The sequence below is a fragment of the Cervus canadensis genome, chromosome 4 (assembly GCF_019320065.1).
Source record: "Cervus canadensis isolate Bull #8, Minnesota chromosome 4, ASM1932006v1, whole genome shotgun sequence".
Classification (NCBI taxonomy): domain Eukaryota; kingdom Metazoa; phylum Chordata; class Mammalia; order Artiodactyla; family Cervidae; genus Cervus; species Cervus canadensis.
This window is the reverse complement of record NC_057389.1, coordinates 45,666,354-45,684,337: the sequence shown is the minus strand read 5'-3', so window position 1 is coordinate 45,684,337 and position 17,984 is coordinate 45,666,354.

Below are 17,984 nucleotides of genomic sequence, written 5' to 3'. Positions count from 1 at the left end.
AGTGTAAGGGACTGAGGTTGCGGCTTCTCCCTTGCAGCTGCCTTGCCCATGGGGCCATGGGATAGACTGCCAGAGGGTGGGTCTGTGCCTCCCCAGCACCGCTGGCAACACTGAAATAGTGCTGTTACCACCAGGAGGCCTGGAGTGACAGCGAGAACAAGCGGCTTTTGTTTGGTGGGTCCCATCTCAGGGTGAAAACTGGCACAACTGAGAGACAGTTGGATTGAGTTGCCTTCAGCCTGCCAGGACTCGGTGCAGCAGACCGCAGCAGCGGCCGTGCAGCACTGCAGGGCTGAAATGCAACGGGGAGGCTCAGCCTGCCCGCGCCAACCAAAGTCCAGCGGTGCAGATGGCAATCTGGGGAGGGCGCAGGGCCAGGAGCAGGCAGAAGGACTCAGCTTGGCCAGAATAGAGTTGGGTCCACCCTCCACTCCCAACACACACACACATATGCGTGCACGCACACACAAACACACACACACACACACACACACACACACACACAATGTCCAGCCAAGATACTCTGTAATGGGCACGAGTCCAGCTTTGCTAATGTACCTCATGGACCTTTTCAGGGCTGTATCTTGCTCTTATTTTTTTCTCAGCACTAATGTCAAGACACTCTACTTGCCAGCACCTCATCTGTGTCCCCTAGTTGTTGCTGTTTGGTTGCTAAGTTGTGTCTGACTCTTTTGCAACTCCATGGACTGTAGCCTGCCAGGCTCCTCTGTTCATGGAATTCTCCAGGCAAGAATACTAGAATGGGTAACCATTAATTCCTCCAGGGGATCTTCCCAACCTGGGGATTGAACCCGTGTCTCCTGCTTGATAGGCAGGTTCTTTAACACTGAGCCACCTGGGAGGGCCTGTGTCGGCTAGACCAGTCCTATATTCCACTTCCTCTCTCTTACATGTTCCCACCTATATGCTCTGGGAGCTCACGATGATCACATCATTGTGTAGCTGCTAATTAGTCAATTAACTGCTTACTGAGCATTGAGCACTTAGTATAATTCAGGCAAGGACTTGCTGGGGCTACTTGGTAGACCAAGCAGATAAGACCCCACCCTCCAGGGAGCTTGAGAGCGTGGGACAGTCTTTAAGCAAATGATCTCTCAAGGAACTTGGCAGTTGTAAACTATGATGTACTGTGGAGAGAAATATAGGGTCTTAAGAGAGAATTTTTCAGATTGGAAGAATTGGCAAGGTGTCTCTGAGGAAGGGATTTTTATCTGGAGGTTTCATGGATAAGTAGGAGTTCACCTGATATACCAAACCCTTTTTTGGGTTAGTTGATTGTATGTGGGGGGTGCTTCCAGGAAAAATAAACAATGGGGACAAAAGCTGCCCTGCATCTGAGGGACTGGAAGGAGGTGATGCGACTTCCTTGGAGTGAGAAAGAGGATAAGAGGTATGAGATGAGAAGAAAGGTCTTTTTAAGCATCTTTGTCTTTATTCAAATGATACTCATAGGCATCGGCAGGTGGATTTGAAGCAGGAAACTTTATTTGGATTGGCTGCCAGATGGAGAATAAGTTGGAGAGGACACAGTGGAAGCTGAGACAGTTAGGAGGCTCTGGAGAAAGAAGGACCATAGGAAACATTGGATCCAACCTTTCCCCACATGGATGGAGTTGAACTGGTGGCCAAACTTTCCCAGTGAGTTGGCAGATGAGGCAGGACTTGAACTCTGGTTTAGTGATTTCTAGGCCAATATACTTGTCTCTACACCACATTGCATTTAAGTAAATGATTTCCTTTTCATAGTGATAGTATAAAGGATGTGTGTCCTTCAATGGCCAATGAAGACATTTTGTGGTCTCATTAAAAGTATTTCAAAGAGAGTGATAAAGGAAAATTCAACACTTGCATTTTTATTAGCTTGTAACCTGACCACATGGGGATGACCACTTTAGGTTCCCCATCATGTTTAAGGATTAGGATTATTATTAAGGATAATATGTGAGTCTAAGACTTAGGGCTTCCCTGATGGCTCAGATGGTAAAGTATATACTTTCAATGCAGGAGACCTGGGTTTTATCCCTGGGTTGGGAAGATCCCCTGGAGAAGGAAATGGCAACCCACTCCAGTGTTCTTGCCTGGAGAATTCCGTGGACAGAGGGCTACAGTCCATGGGGGTCACAAAGAGTCAGGCACAACTGAGCAACTAATACACACACACACAAGACTTAGGACTGCAAAGCCAGAGAGGCATGGGTTCAAATCTCAGATCCACTGTTTATTAAGCTTTGCTCCCTTAGCAAGTTACTCGACCTCTCTGAGACTGAGTTTCTTCAACTAAAAATGGGCATAATAGCAATAGTTTCATATTGTGTTGTTTTGTTGAAAGCAAATATGTGTCTGGGATATAGTAAGTGCACAATAAATGTTGGTTATTAGCATGATGATGATAATGTTGATCCATTTAGTCAAAGACAGAGTGTGTCTTTCTGAAAAGAGTTAATTTCATTTTAAATTAATCAGTTCTATAAAATTTATGGTCTATTATATACAAGGGTTTCTCCTAGGCATGGTTCCTATCCCCAAGATGATTAAATGGAGGGATAAGACAATCTAAAAGTAATTCTAATAACATTTCCTTGGAGAAATCCTTAGTGAAATGGTGGTTCAGTGACAGAGGTGTGCCATCCAACTGGTGGAATTCTGAGAGTCTTGGGGAGAAGGTGGTTCCTAAAATGTTGTTTGGAGGATGAGTAAGATTTTATTGTTTTGAAGATGGGTAGTTAACCATTCTGGATATTTTCCTTTGTACTGCAAAAGTTATACTTGATCTCTAGAAAATTTAGAAAAAGTCAGTAAACAAAAGGAAGAAAAATAAAAATTCCCTTGTGAAGTCACCAGCTGAGTTAACTAGTTACCATGGATTTGCATAATTTTAGAATATTTTATCATGCAAGTGTATACACACACAGTTATACAAATGGGACTGTGCTATCCTAGAGCCAGTTTTTTTCTTTTTACTTCAAAACACATTTTAAAATATTTTTTCACTCCACCGAGTGTCTTCATTTGTATTTTTTTACAAGATGGCCACAAGAAGGGACACAGAGAGGTGCAGAAAAACGAAGTTGATTTTATTCACAAGCCCTGGAGAGTCACTGGTGCACCATGAGAGTGAGGGTAATATATGAGGGAATGCCAGGGCAGCGGGCTCCGCCAAGCAGGTGGGGAGCTGAGAGAGAGAGCAAGGAGCCGTGGGCCAGTGCCTTATTGGAGCGCAGGGTAGAGAATACAAGCAAAAGGCATGAAGGGATTTCATAGGAGTGTTTGAATGTCACTGGATCACAGTCAGACTTTCCTAGTGGCTCAGACAGAAAAGAACCTGCCTACAATGCAGGAGACCCACACTGTTCAATGCGGATTCAATCCCTGGGTTGGGAAGATCCCCTGGAGTAGGAAATGGCAACCCACTCCAGTTTTCTTGCCTGGAGAATTCCATGGGTAGAGGAGCCTGGTGGGCTATAGTCCATGGGTAGCAAAGAATTGGACACAACTGAGCAACTGACACAGTTCGCAGATAGAAGACAGAAAGGGACCAGTGGCAGGGGGCAGCCTTCTCACTCTGGCATGCTTGCTTGGCTGGGTACCATACACACAGTCTGTTTGTGGGAATGTTGAGACAGCAGGAAAATATATCTTATACTTCACAACACGTGAGCCTAGACTTTTTAATGGTTACTGGGTATTTGACTCTTGGAGATCCAATAGTATGTTTAGCCAAGCTTCTATGGTTGAACATCTGGAATGTTTCCTGTTTGCTTTTTGGTTTGTTTGTTGCCTGTACAAACAATACTACAAAAAACACAGTTGCAGCTAAATAATGCAATCACACATGATTTATTTCCTCAGGCTGATTTTTTAGTAGTAGAGTTTCTGGCCCCAAGGGGCGTGCCCTTTAAAAAAAGTTATTTTATTTTCTAAGTTCTGTAAATGGTTAGTAGGCTTGCACTTTAAAAGGCACTGTATTTGTAAGTTTTTATTCTTTCAATTTTTATTAATGTCAAAATATTACATTAGTAATAATTCCTTACATTTTTATATCATCTTCCAGTTCTGAAAGCATGTTAATATACTTTCCATTTGATTTAATTCTTAGAGTAACTTTGGAGGTAGGCAGGTAGACACCATTAGTCCTCACTTTTCAGATGAGGGAAACAGATCTCAGAGAGTGAAGTAATTTGCTTAGGGTGCCACACTTGCCGGTGACAGAGCCCCTGACACGAAGCCCTGCTGGCTGCTTGCATTATACGGGCTGCCATCTGACCTCCTCCCCAGTGACTAATTTATCTGTTGTGATATTAGCCTGAGAGAGAGTGTTAGACCTATCATACTCACTAGACCTGGTTTTGCAAGTTTTATACCATTTTTCCCTAACATACTTTTGACATTTATCTTTTTATTGAAGTATAGTTGATTTACAATGTTATGTTAATTTTTTCTGTATAGCAAAGTGACTCAGTTTTGTGTGTGTATATATATTTTATATTCTTTCCCAATATGGTTTATCTCTGGGTCTTGAATGTAGTTCCCTGTGCTGTATAAGTAGGACTTTGTTGTCCATCCATCCTACAAGAAATAGTTTGTATCTACTAACCTCAAACTTGTAATCCCTCCCTCCTACTCCCCCTGTCCCATGTTAACCACAAGTCTGATCTTTATGTCTGTGAGTCTGTTTCTGTTTTGTTGACAGATTTATTTGTACCATATTTTAGATTCCACATATAAGCAGCATAACATGGTATTTGTCGCTTTCTGACTGACTTCACTTAGTATGATAATCTCTAGCTGCATCCATGTTGCTGCCGCCAATGGCATTATTTCATTCTTTTTTTATGGCTGAGTATCAACCATTAACGCTGAAGAAGCTGAAGTTGAATGGTTCTATGAAGACCTACAAGACCTTTTAGAACTAACACCCAAAAAAGATGTCCTTTTCATTATAGGGGACTGGAATGCAAAAGTAGGAAGTCAAGAAACACCTGGAGTAACAGGCAAATTTGGCCTTGGAGTATGGAATGAAGCAGGGCAAAGGCTAATAGAGTTTTGCCAAGAGAACACACTGGTCATAGCAAACACCCTCTTCCAACAACACAAGAGAAGACTCTACACATGGACATCACCAGATGGCCAACACCTAAATCAGATTGATTACATTCTTTGCAGCCAAAGATGGAGAAGCTCTATACAGTCAGCAAAAACAAGACCAGGAGCTGACTGTGGCTCAGATCATGAACTCCTTATTGCCAAATTCAGGCTTAAACTGAAGAAAGTAGGGAAAACCACTAGACCATTCAGGTATGACCTAAATCAAATCCCTTATGACTATACAGTGGAAGTGAGAAATAGATTTGGGGGACTAGATCTGATAGACAGAGAGCCTGAAGAACTATGGACGGAGGTTCGTGACATTGTACAGGAGGCAGGGATCAAGACCATCCCCATGGAAAAGAAATGCAAAGAGGCAAAATGGTTGTCTGAGGAGGCCTTACAAATAGCTGTGAAAAGAAGAGAAGCAAAAGCAAAGGAGAAAAGGAAAGATATTCCCATTTGAATGCAGAGTTCCAAAGAATAGCAAGGAGCGATAAAAAAGCCTTCCTCGGCGATCAGTGCAAAGAAGTAGAGGAAAACAGCAGAATGGGAAAGACTAGAGATCTCTTCAAGAAAATCAGAGATACCAAGGGAACATTTCATGCAAAGATGAGTTCAATAAAGGACAGAAATGGTATGGACATAACAGAAGCAGAAGATATTAAGAAGAGGTGACAAGAATACACAGAAGAACTGTACAAAAAGATCTTCATGACCCAGATAATCACGATGGTGTGATCACTCACCTAGAGCCAGACATCCTGGAATGTGAAGTCAAGTGGGCCTTAGAAAGCATCACTACGAACAAAGCTAGTGGAGGTGATGGAATTCTAGTTGAGCTATTTCAAATCCTGAAAGATGATGCTGTGAAAGTGCTGCACTCAATATGCCAGCAAATTTGGAAAACTCAGCAAGGGCCACAGGACTGGAAAAGGTCAGTTTTCATTCCAATCCCAAAGAAAGGCAATGCCAAAGAATACTCAAACTACTGCACAATTGCACTTATCTCACATGCTAGTAAAGTAATGCTCAAAATTCTCCAAGCCAGGCTTTAGCAATACATGAACCGTGAACTCCCAGATGTTCAAGCTAGTTTTAGAAAAGGCGGAGGAACTATAGATCAAATTGCCAACATCTGCTGGATCATCGAAAAAGCAAGAGAGTTCCAGAAAAACATCTATTTCTGCTTTATTGACTATGCCAAAGCCTTGACTGTGTGGATCACAATAAACTGTGGAAAATTCTGAAAGAGATGGGAATACCAGACCACCTGACCTGCCTCTTGAGAAATCTGTATGCAGGTCAGGAAGCAACAGTAGAACTGGACATGGAACAACAGACTGGTTCCAAATAGGAAAAGGAGTAATATTGTCAGCGCTGCTTATTTAACTTATATGCAGAGTGCATCATGAGAAACGCTGGGCTGGAGGAAGCACAAGCTGGAATCAAGATTGCCGGGAGAAATATCAATAACCTCAGATATGCAGATGACACCACCCTTATGGCAGAAAGTGAAGAGGAACTAAAAAAGCCTCTTGATGAAAGTGAAAGAGGAGAGTGAAAAAGTTGGCTTAACATACAGAAAAATTAGATCATGGCATCTGGTCCCATCACCTCATGGGAAATAGATGGGGAGACCTTGGAAACAGTGTCAGACTTTATTTTTTTGGGCTCCAAAATCACTGCAGATGGTGACTGCAGCCATGAAATCAAAAGACGCTTACTCTTTGGAAGGAAAGTTATGACCAACCTAGATAGCATATTAAAAAGCAGAGACATTACTTTGCCAACAAAGGTCCATCTAGTCAAGGCTATGGTTTTTCCAGTGGTCATGTATGGATGTGAGAGTTGGACTGTGAAGAAAGCTGAGTGCCGAAAAATTGATGCTTTTGAACTGTGGTGTTGGAGAAGTCTCTTGAGAGTCCCTTGGACTGCAAGGAGATCCAACCAGTCCATCCTAAAGGAGATCAGTCCTGGGTGTTCATTGGAAGGACTGATGCTGAAGCTGAAACTCCAATACTTTGGCCACCTGATGCAAAGAGTTGACTCATTGGAAAAGACCCTGATGCTGGGAGGGATTGGGGGCAGGAGGAGAAGGGCACGACTGAGGATGAGATGGCTGGATGGCGTCACTGACTCGATGGGCATGGGTTTGGGTGGACTCCAGGAGTTGGTGATGGACAGGGGGCCTGGCATGCTGTGATTCATGGGGTCACAAAGAGTCGGACACGACTGAGTGACTGAACTGAACTGAACTGAGTATTCCATTGTACCACATCTTCCTTATCCATTTATCTGTTGATAAGCCCTAAGATTGTGTCCATGTCTTGGCTATTATGAATAGTGCTGCAATGAACATATGGATGCCTGTGCCTTTTTTTTTTTTTAAATTTTGTCCAGATTTGCACAGGAGTGGGATCATATGGTATGCAGAGTTTTAGTTTTCTGAGAAACATCCATACTGTTTTCCATAGTGGCTACAACAACTTACATTCCTGCCAACAGTGTAGGAGCGTTCTTTTCTAACATTATTTTTTTTAAATGCTATTTAAAAAAATGAGACATTTTTCTTGGTGGTGTACTACTTTCTCAGGTTATGAATGGGTAGGCTTTTAATAGGCAGTGGAGGAGGAGAGACTGTTTCATATAGCAGGTGTGAAGTAGTAAAGGAGTAAAGATGTTAAAATAAAGGTTTAAAACTAGCCACTGCCAGTCTAGCTTTGGCCCACAGAAATATGTTGTTTGTCTATAGCATGTTTGAAAAATTGTTTTTACTTACATTTGACCATCAGGATATTTCATATAGATATCTGCATTGCTGAGTTCTGTTCATTTAGAAGTTCTGGCAAGCCTGAGCCAGCCTTCAACCTGGACCATGATTGTTTTTTCCAGATTAATTGAAATATAATTGACATATCACAAGGTGTAAATTTGAGGTGTACTGTGTGTTGATTTGATATATTTGCAAATAGTAATAATTTGGCAAATGATTACCACCATAGCATTATTTGATACCTATATCATGGCACGTAATTGCCATTTCTTTTTTTGAGTGAGCATATTTAAGGCTGAGTCTCTTGGCAGTTTTCAATTATATAATAGAGTGTTATTAACTATAATCACTATGTTGGTATATTTGGTCCCCAGAACTTATTTATGTTATAACTGCTAGTTTGTACTCTGACCAGTCTCTCCCTTCTACCTCCTCCCAGCCTTGGTAAGCACCATTCTAGCCTCTGTTTCTCTAAGCTTGGCTTTTTTAGATTCTGCATATAAATTAAATCATACAATATTTGTTTTTCTCTGACTTAAGTTTAGTATAATGCCCTCAAGGCCCACTTATGTTGTCAAAAATTGGCAGGATGTTCTCTTTTATCAACGCTTTAGAGTATTCCATTGTATGTTTTGTGTGTTTGTGTATACATACATACATATATATCATATCTTCTTCATCCCTTCATCTATTGATGGACATGTAGGTTGTTTCCATATCTTGGCTATTGTGAATAATGCTGCATTGAATGTGGGAATAAATATATCTCTTCAAGATCCTGTTTTCATTTCCTTTGGATTATACCCAGAACTAGGATTACTGGATCATATGGTAGCTCTATTTTTAATTTTTTGAGGAACTTCCATACTATTTTCCATAATGGCTATACCAATTTACATTCCCACCAACAGTGCGCAAGGGTTCCCTTTTCTCTACTTCCCCTCAAACACTTGCTTATCTTTTGTCTTTTTGATAATAGCCATTCTAACAGGTGTGAGGTGATATATCACTGTGGTTTTGATTTACATTTTCCTGATGGTTAGTGACTGTGAGCACCTTTCTATGTACCTGTTGGCTGTTTGACTGTATGTCTTCTTAGTAAAAATGTCTATTCAGTTCCTCTGCTCATTTTAAAATCAAATTTTCTTTTTTTTTGCTATTGAGTTGTATGAGTTCTTTATATATTTTGGATATAGTTTGTTTTAGTCCCATTTGTTTACATTTGCTTTTGTTGACTTTGATTTGGAGTCATATCCAAAAAATATTACCATTACCAATGTCAAGGCACTTACCCTCTCTATTTTCTTCTAGGAGTTTCATGGTTTCATTCAAGTCTCAGAGTCAAATCTTTAGTCTATTTTGAGGTGATTTTTGTGTATGGTGTAAAATAGGGGTCTGGTTTGTTTGTTTGCTTTGTATGAAGTTATCGAATTTTCTCAAAACCAGTTATTAAGGAGACTGTCCTTTCCTTATTGTATATTCTTAGCTCCTTTGTCATAAACTAATTGACCATATGGGCTTATTTCTGGGGTGACTATTTTGTTCCATTAATCTCTGTGCCTGTTTTTATGACAATACTATGCTCTTTTGATTGTTGTTGTTCAGTCACTAAGTAGTGACTGAACTAATCAGTAGTAGTCACTGACTCTTTGTGATCCCATGGACTGCTGCACACCAGGCTTTCCTGTCCTCCACTATCTGCCAGAGTTTGCTCAAGTTCATGTCTATTGAGTCCATGATGCTATCTAACCATTTCATACCTGCTGCCCTCTTCTGCATTTGCCTTCAGTTTTTCCCAGTATTAGGGTCTTTTCCAATGAGTTGAAGTCAAAGTACTGGAACTTCAGCTTTAGCATCAGTCCTTCCAATGAATATTTAGGGTTGATTTCCTTTAGAATTGACTGGTTTAATCTCCTTGCAGTCCCAGGGACTCTTGAGGGTCTTCTCCAGTGCCACAACTCAAAAGCATCAATTCTTTGGCACTCAGTCGTTTTTATGGTCCAACTCTCACATCTGTACATGACTACTGGAAAAACTATAGCTTTGACTGTACAGTCCTTTGCCAGCAAAATGATGTCTTTGCTTTTTAATATGCTGTCTAGGTTTGTCATAGCTTTTCTTCTAAGAAGCAAGTATCTTCTCACTTCATGGCTGCAGTCACTATCGGCAGTGATTTTGGAATGTAAGAAAAGAAAATCTGTCACTGCTTCTATTTTTTTCCTTTCTATTTGCCATGAAGTGGTGGGACTGGATGCCATGATCTTAGTTTTTTGAATGCTGAGTTTTAAGTCAACTTTTTAATTCTCCTCTTTCACCATCATCAAGAAGCTCTCCAGTTGCTCTTTGCTTTCTGCCATTAGTGATTTCATCTACATATCTGAGGTTTTTGATATTTCTTCCAGTAATCTTAATTCCAGTTTGTGACTGTTTTGATGACTACAGCTTTTAGTACAGTTTGACATCAAGAATTGTGATGCCTCCAACTTTGTCCTTTCACAAGATTTTTTGACTACACAGGGTCTTTTGTAGTTACATACATATTTTAGGATTGTCTTTTTCTCTTTATGCGAAAAAGGTCATTGGGATTTTATAGGGTTTACACTGTAGATTTAATCCCAAATCTGTAGTTTGCTCTGAGTAGTATGCACATTTAAATGATATCAGTTCTAATCAATGAGCATGAAATATCTTATAATTTATTTATGTCTTCTTCACTTTCTTTCATCAGTGTCTTACAGTTTTCAGTGTACAAATCTCTAACCTCATTTGTTAAATTTATTCCTATAAATTTTATTCTTTTTGATGCTGTTGTATGTGGGTTTTTTTCCCTAATCTTCTCTTTTTGATGGTTTGTTGTTAGTATGTAGAAATTCAACTGGTTTTTATATATTGATTTTGTATCTTGTAACTTTACTGAAATTGTTTATTAGCTATAACTTTTTTTGGTGGAATTTTTAGTATCTTCTATAGATAATATCATGTTAATTGCAAATAGAGACAATTTTATTTTTTTCCCTTCCAATTTGGATGCTTTTTATTTCTTTCCTTGCCTGGTTGCCCTGGCTACCATTTCCAGTAATCTGTTGAATAAAAGTGGTAAGAGTGCATCCGGTTTCACTCTTCTTTTCTAAGAAGAAAAGCTTTCAGCTTTTCACTATGAGTGTGATATTATTAATAGCTGTGGGCTTGTCATATATGACATTTATTGTGTTGAGGTACATTCACTCTATAACCAATTTGTTTAAAGGTTTTATTATGAAAGGATGTTGAATTTTGTCAAATGATTTTTCTGTATCCATTATGATCATTGTATAATTATTATCTTTTTTTGTTGAGGTGATATATCACATTTATTGATTTGTGAATGTTGAACCATCCTGTGTCACTGGAATAAAACTCTCTTGATCATGTTGTGTATTCCTTTTAATGTACTATTGGATTCAGCCTGCTAATATTTTGTTGAGGATTTTTGCATATATGTTCATTAGGGATTGTTATTCAGTCACTAAGTCATGTCCAACTCTTTGCGACCCCATGGACTATAGCCCTCCAGGCTCCCCTGTCCATGGGGTTCTCCAGGGAAGAATATTGGAATGGGTTACTATTTCCTTTTCCACAGGATCTTCGCATACCAGGGATTGAACCATCTTCTGCATTGGCAAGCAAATTCTTTTCCATTGAACCACCAGGGAAGCCCTCATTGGGGATATTGGCCTTTAATTTTCTTTTCTTATAATGTCCTTGTTTAGTTTTGGCATCATGGTGATACTGGCCTTGAAAATTGTGTTTGGAAGTGCTGCCTCCTCTTCTATATTTTCAGAAGAGTTGGAGAAGGATTGATAATTATTTTTTAAATATTTGATTAAATTTACTATTGAAGCCATCTGGCCCTAGGCTTTGTTTTTTTTGGAGTTTTTGATTCATGATCCAATCTTCTTACTGTAATTTATCTATTCAAATTTTGTATTTCCTTATGGTTCAGTCTCAGTAAACTGTATATTTATGGGAATTAATCTATTTTTCTTTGTTGTCCAATTTGTTGGCATATAATTGTATGGCAGTCTCTTATGATTTTGTATTTTTATCTATCAGTTATAATATCTCATTTTTTCTAGTTTTATTTGAGTCATCTTTCTGGGAAGCCATTAAGTTTTATCTATTTTTTTAAAAAAGTCAGCTCTTAGATTCATTGACCTTTCCTATTGTCTTCTTAGTCTGTCTTTCATTTATTTACCCTCTTGATCTATGTAATTTTCTTCCTTCTGCTAACTTTTGGCTTACTTTGTTCTTTGTTTTTTATTCCTTGAGGTGTAGAGTTAGGTATCAGCTGGGCCTTGATTGACTGGAGCTAGCAAATTTCTACCCCTGTTAGGGCAGAAACGTTCCAGTTTGCCTCAGGCCTCATCAGTTCAGTTCAGTTCAGTCACTCAGTTGTGTCTGACTCTTTGTGACCCCATGGACTGCAGCATGCCAGGCTTCCCAGTCCATCGCCAACCCCCGGAGATTGTTCAAACTCATGTCCATAGAGTCAGTGATGCCATCCAACCATCTCATCCTCTGCCGTCCCCTTCACCTCCTGCCTTCAATTTTCCCCAGTATCAGAGTCTTTTGTAAGGGGTCAGTTCTTCACATCAGGCCTCTTCACCCTACTGTTTTTCTCAAGGTCAGTAGTCATTAAAACTATGCTGGGTATATTGTTTTTTCCCAGCTGACTTTATTCCATCGCTTTTCTGGCTGGATCTTTTAGGCATCTGATTATGAACGGCATGGCTTAAAGTACGCATGGGGAATAGTTCATTTTGGTTGGAGGCTAGAGACCAGGCAGGTGAGTAGTGAGAAAGAAATGGAAATGCAGCTTATGATAGAGAAAGGGAGTTTTGAAGCCAGCCATCACACCTGGACTTTATTTTTTAGGCATAAGGAAGCCACTGAGGGATCTGAAACTCTTTTAACTGGCATCCTAGCGTCCTGTCCTAGAACAGCTGCCTCCTGTTCATTTAAATGTTCTTTCCTTTTGTTGCATTTTCTCTATGCCATCTCTGTTCCCAACAGGGAGCGTTTTCAAAAGGCTAGACAGCTGTTTACATCTCCTTTTAAATGGAGGCATTGTGGTTCTTCCCTCCCTCTAAGGATATCTCGTAAATGGCTCTCTCTTTGTGAGTAGAGCAGCCCTTGCGTCTCTGTCTGCTCCACCTCCCTGGGTGGAGGCTGGGGCAAATGGGGCAGCAACACTTCACTCCACTGGTGTCCTCATTGATTTGCTGGGACTTGAGAGGAAAAAAAAAAAAGATAGAAAGGCCTTTGTTAGCTGTTGTCAAGCAGTTCCTTGGTTGAAATCCATTTGTGGAGTGACTGGCTTGTTTTTTTCCTAGGCGAGGTCCTTGGATGTAACTTGGACGTGATGGAGAGACGCTCTGGTGTGGAATCTCCTGGTCTTGGCTGTGTAGCTCATGAGCTCTGTGACTCTGTTCCTCTTCACCTTGCTGAGCCCTCCTTTGCTCATCTATGAGATTAGACTAATCCTTGCTTTGTCTCCAGCACAGGGTCAACTTGAGGACCGAGTGGGAGAATACACAAGAGAAGCGCCAAGTGTTGCACAGACTAGTATGGTTACCACAAAGGTGGGATAATTGTTTCTGCAGAAAGAAATGGATCCTGGTCCAGCACCTTAATTAAATAAAGGGGCTGAGATAATCCAAGCAGATGAATTCAAGAGGCTAGAAAAACCCTTTTGGGCAGTATATCGCTGCTAACTCAAATTTTGTGGTCCTCGTTAAAATGCAAACCAGAATATAAAACAAAAGAGGCAATGTTGTACCAAATTCAATAAAGACTTAAAAAAAAGGAGGAGGAAATAGCTACTCACTCCAGTATTCTTGCCTGGAGAATCCCATGGACAGAGGAGTCTGGTGGGCTACAGTCCATGGAGTCACAAAGAGTCGGATATGACTGAACACACAGGCTAAATATATAATAACAAGGTGCCTAAATACATGGACTCTACCCAATGGCTTTATTTTTGGATCACACTCTTTATGTGTGACAATAAGCCTTTGTGTGTGTGTGTGTAAAGCAAGCATCTTAACAACAGTATCTATGCCATGAATTTATTGTGAGAGTTAAAGAAGGCAGTATAAGTCAAGCCCTTAGCAAGGCCATGCCTGGTCTATTGTAGGTGTCAAATGAAACCTGATATTGTGAATGGTTCTTGGCCGCTATGGAGGGGAGTGAGGGGGTGCAGGCTTGCTGAGGAGTAGACCGGAGAAGCAAAGCCCCTGACCTGGCGAGGGTATATAATAGAGGTGGTCCTGGGAGTAAGGCGAAGGACAGCCTGGGGAGATAAAAGGTAGGGAATTCAGACATCATCATATTCAGGGTGTTGTCTGGGAAACCCTGTAGAGGTGATAGACCAGTGCAGTTTAACTCATTTCCTCTCATCTCAGCAGGTGCTTCCTCCCCTTGATGGTGAGGAGGAGGAAGGTAGTCAGGCTCTGGCTTGGGACCAGGCAACAGTCTCTGGGGAGAAGCATCTGCAGTGGTTTGGTGCTGAGGGATGCAGGAGGCTGGCTGCATGGGCAAGTTATGTCAAGCTGGTTGTGGCAGGCACTGGGATTGTGGCGGCTCAGGCTTGCTAGTGGCTGTTGTGGAAAGCATTATCACTTGCCTATTTTTTTTTTTTAAGTCTTTATTGAATTTGGTACAACATTGCCTCTTTTGTTTTATATTCTGGTGTTTTGGTCTGTAGGGACATGTGGGATCTTAGCTCCCAGACCAGGGGTCAAACTTGCACTCCCTGCATTGGAAAGCGAAGTCTTAACCACTGGACCACCAGGGAAGTCCCGTATCGCTTGCCTTTTTACTACCAGCCTCCCAGACATTCTCACTACAGAGTTTGTCCCTTTGCCTAGAATCTCCCTCCCTTCTTCCTCGTCTGCCAGAAACATGTGCTTGTGCTTAGTCACTGAGTCCTGTCCAGCTCTTTGCAACCCCACGGACCGGAGCCCACCAGGTTCCTCTGTCCGTGGAATTTTCCAGGCAAGAATACCGGAATGGGTAGACATTCCCTTCTCCAAGGGGTCTTCCCGACTCAAGGATCGAATCCAGGTATCTAATAGTGCAGGCAGATTCTTTACTGTCAGAGCCATCAGAAGCATACATATCTTAAATGAACTGTGGAAACCAAAATAAGTACGACACATACTACACAAATTGCACATGAAACCCTGTGACCCATCTCCTCCTTGACTGCTAGAACCCCCACAGGTGGAGGACAGGGAGCGGGCCCTGATGGGGCGTGAAGAAGGCTCCAGTTTCAGCAAGCCTAGCCTTGCTCAGCCTCTCCCTGACCTTTGTTCTCCCCCGTCTCCCTTTTTCTCCCAAGATACGCTAAAAGTGCAGATGCAGAGATGGACAGTCAGCTTCACTAAGTCATCATTCTGCGCATGTATAGTCTGCATCTGCAGATACCCGGCCCAGCATTCTTACCACCAAGAACAGTACAGGTCAGTCTCAGCAGAGTCAAGGGCCTGCAGAGGGACAGGGGAGGGCCACGTGCTCGATGAGAGCCCAGTCCTTGTCCTGCTACGTCCTCAGCTGTGTGCTCTCATTTTTGTCCCTGCGTGTTTCTGGGCTTCAGTTTGCCCATCTAGACAGTAAATATTTCGTGCTTGGTGATCTCTGTGTTCCTGTCCCTGCCCCCTTGTATTGTTGAATCTATCATGTTGGTTTCCCCAAACCCCTTCCCCCTCTCTTTGGAATGAAGCGCTCTTGGTAACAGCCCGTATTGTGATGCCTTTCATCCGCACCTGCTAATGCAGTGTCTCTAGCTTCCAGCAAGGCCCTTCAAGCTATTTTAGAAGGCCCCCAGGGAGAGTCCCATATGTACTAGCAAATAAATCTGGTCAGCCACTACCTAGCATCTGCCGTCTCCCTCTTGTGGATGCCCTCTGTGATGTTCATAGCTGATGCTCTGCTGTGTTCACAGGTCGGGGCTAGTTGCTTCACTAGTTTTCCCAGTGCCCAGAGGCGAGCCACCTCCTGCCAAGCCCTGATGTTTCCTCAGACCCCTGTGGCCTCCAAGGGAGCCCTGTGATGTTGCTGCTCCCACCGTGCCCCGTCAGACCCCAGGGCCACTGTAGGAATCAATTTTTACTTCTGTTAGTCAATTCTGCTTTGTTAGTAGATTCATCCACCAGTGTAGTGAATGTATCAAGGATCTAAGGAGCTGTCCCTGTGTGGAATTTGGGGGCAAAGTGGGGAAAAATACACCTCTTATGTTGCTTTGTCTCCCAGTGACTCATGGAGCTTTTAGTGAGAATTCTGTGTTTGTTTGCCCTCTAGATACAAACCTGTAAGAAGCTGGGCTGAGGAAAAATTGGAGTGTGAGATGTTGCAGTGGACTCTGAATATTCTGTCTTCTAATAATAAAGGCTTGGCATTACTCTGACTTCCAGTAATAAGGTATTTGGTTAAGAAAGAACACAGATTTGGAATATTCTCACTTGGAATTTGCTTAGGGGATGCAGGGATGTCTACATTGTGTTCTAACCAGATCCTTCGTTCCTCCTGGCTCCCAAGGGAGTTATGGTGACAACAAACTGTGATAAGTGGAAAACAGGCATCATTTCACCTCAGTGCGGAACACTAGCAAATGGGGTGAGAGTACATAGCGGGAGTCCAGGGTCTAAAGGGAACTTTTACTTCTTCCTCTTCACACCTGAATCTTGAGATCTGTCTGTCTGCACAGGTCAGAAGAGAGAGGTGAAGGACCTCGTCCTGAGCACTTACCATAGTACTTGGTATGGAGGAGGCAGACAATCAGTCTGTAATGGCTGATTGAATGAGGAACTAAATATAGAGAGGAAGAGAGAGAAAAGATCAAAAGAGCTGGGCTCAAGACAAATCAAGTATGTCTTCTTGTCAGGCTGATGAGAACCACTCATTCTTTTCTCTTGGACTGTGTCAGATTTCCAGATTTCCCTTTGTAGGTGACTGATTTTCAGCACTTATACACATGGCATAGTCCTTCTTCCCCCAGTGGTAGCAGTGGGAATGCACAGTCTTCGCTTCTTCTGGAAATGTGTTAAGTAAACCCAGGATTAAGAATGGTGCTGGTGAGTTTTGTAAATGACATCACCTACTCACAAGTCCTGTTAGCTTGTCATGTACAGCTAAAGTTTCTTTTAAGATTAGGGATTAATTGGGACAGAAGCCACAGAAAGACAGAATTTCATTCAAACATAAAGCAGTGATTTTTAAGATCAGGTAGGTGATCCTAAAGTAGTGAGTTCCCTATTACAGGAAGTATTTAATCAGAGGTAGGATGGCTCCTGATGAGAATATATGGAAGATTCAAGCACCAAAAGGGAATTAAACTGGTCTCTATGTCTTTTTTAAATTAGTGGGAGTCTAGGTTTCTTAGTTTCTTATATACTATTCTCATGATAAGTATATAAGGGTATATCATTCAAACCCATGGCTTAGACTTCTTCCTTCAGCATGATACAAAGATGGGAAGGAAGAAGAAATCCTTCGTGGCCATCAGGTCATCTAGTAATCATGACTTATACTGACAAAAATGTGGTAAGGGAATTTTAGACCATCAATTTTAGCTCCCAGACCCAGTTTAAGTATAATTTTTCTTATTCATGTAAACTTCCCAGTGGAGACCCTCTCTTTGTCTTAATGGCCCCTCACTGATGACTGATCATCAGTTATATGGACTTTCTTCACATTAGACTGAAGAAAGTCCGCAGTAGGAGAGTCCATGTCTGTTTGATATATGAGTGCATGCTGAGTTCCTAGTGTGGCACGTGGCATGTGGTGGACAGATAATGAGTTGATTCAATCAACATACTGGTTGACTGAATATCAAGTTTCTCCATTTAAGTCTCAGTGTGCTAAATAATATGAATTCAAGGACAGACATTTTCAGACCAATACCAGAGGTAGGAGAAACATTTCCCACTCTGTTTTAGTCCTTGACCTAGAACATCAGCTTCATCTTAAGACTGCTTGAGAGTCAAGTTATAACAGGAGAGATAAGCATGTAGTTGAATAGCTACTGAATCTTCTGAACTCAAGGTCCTATTGCATTTGATAG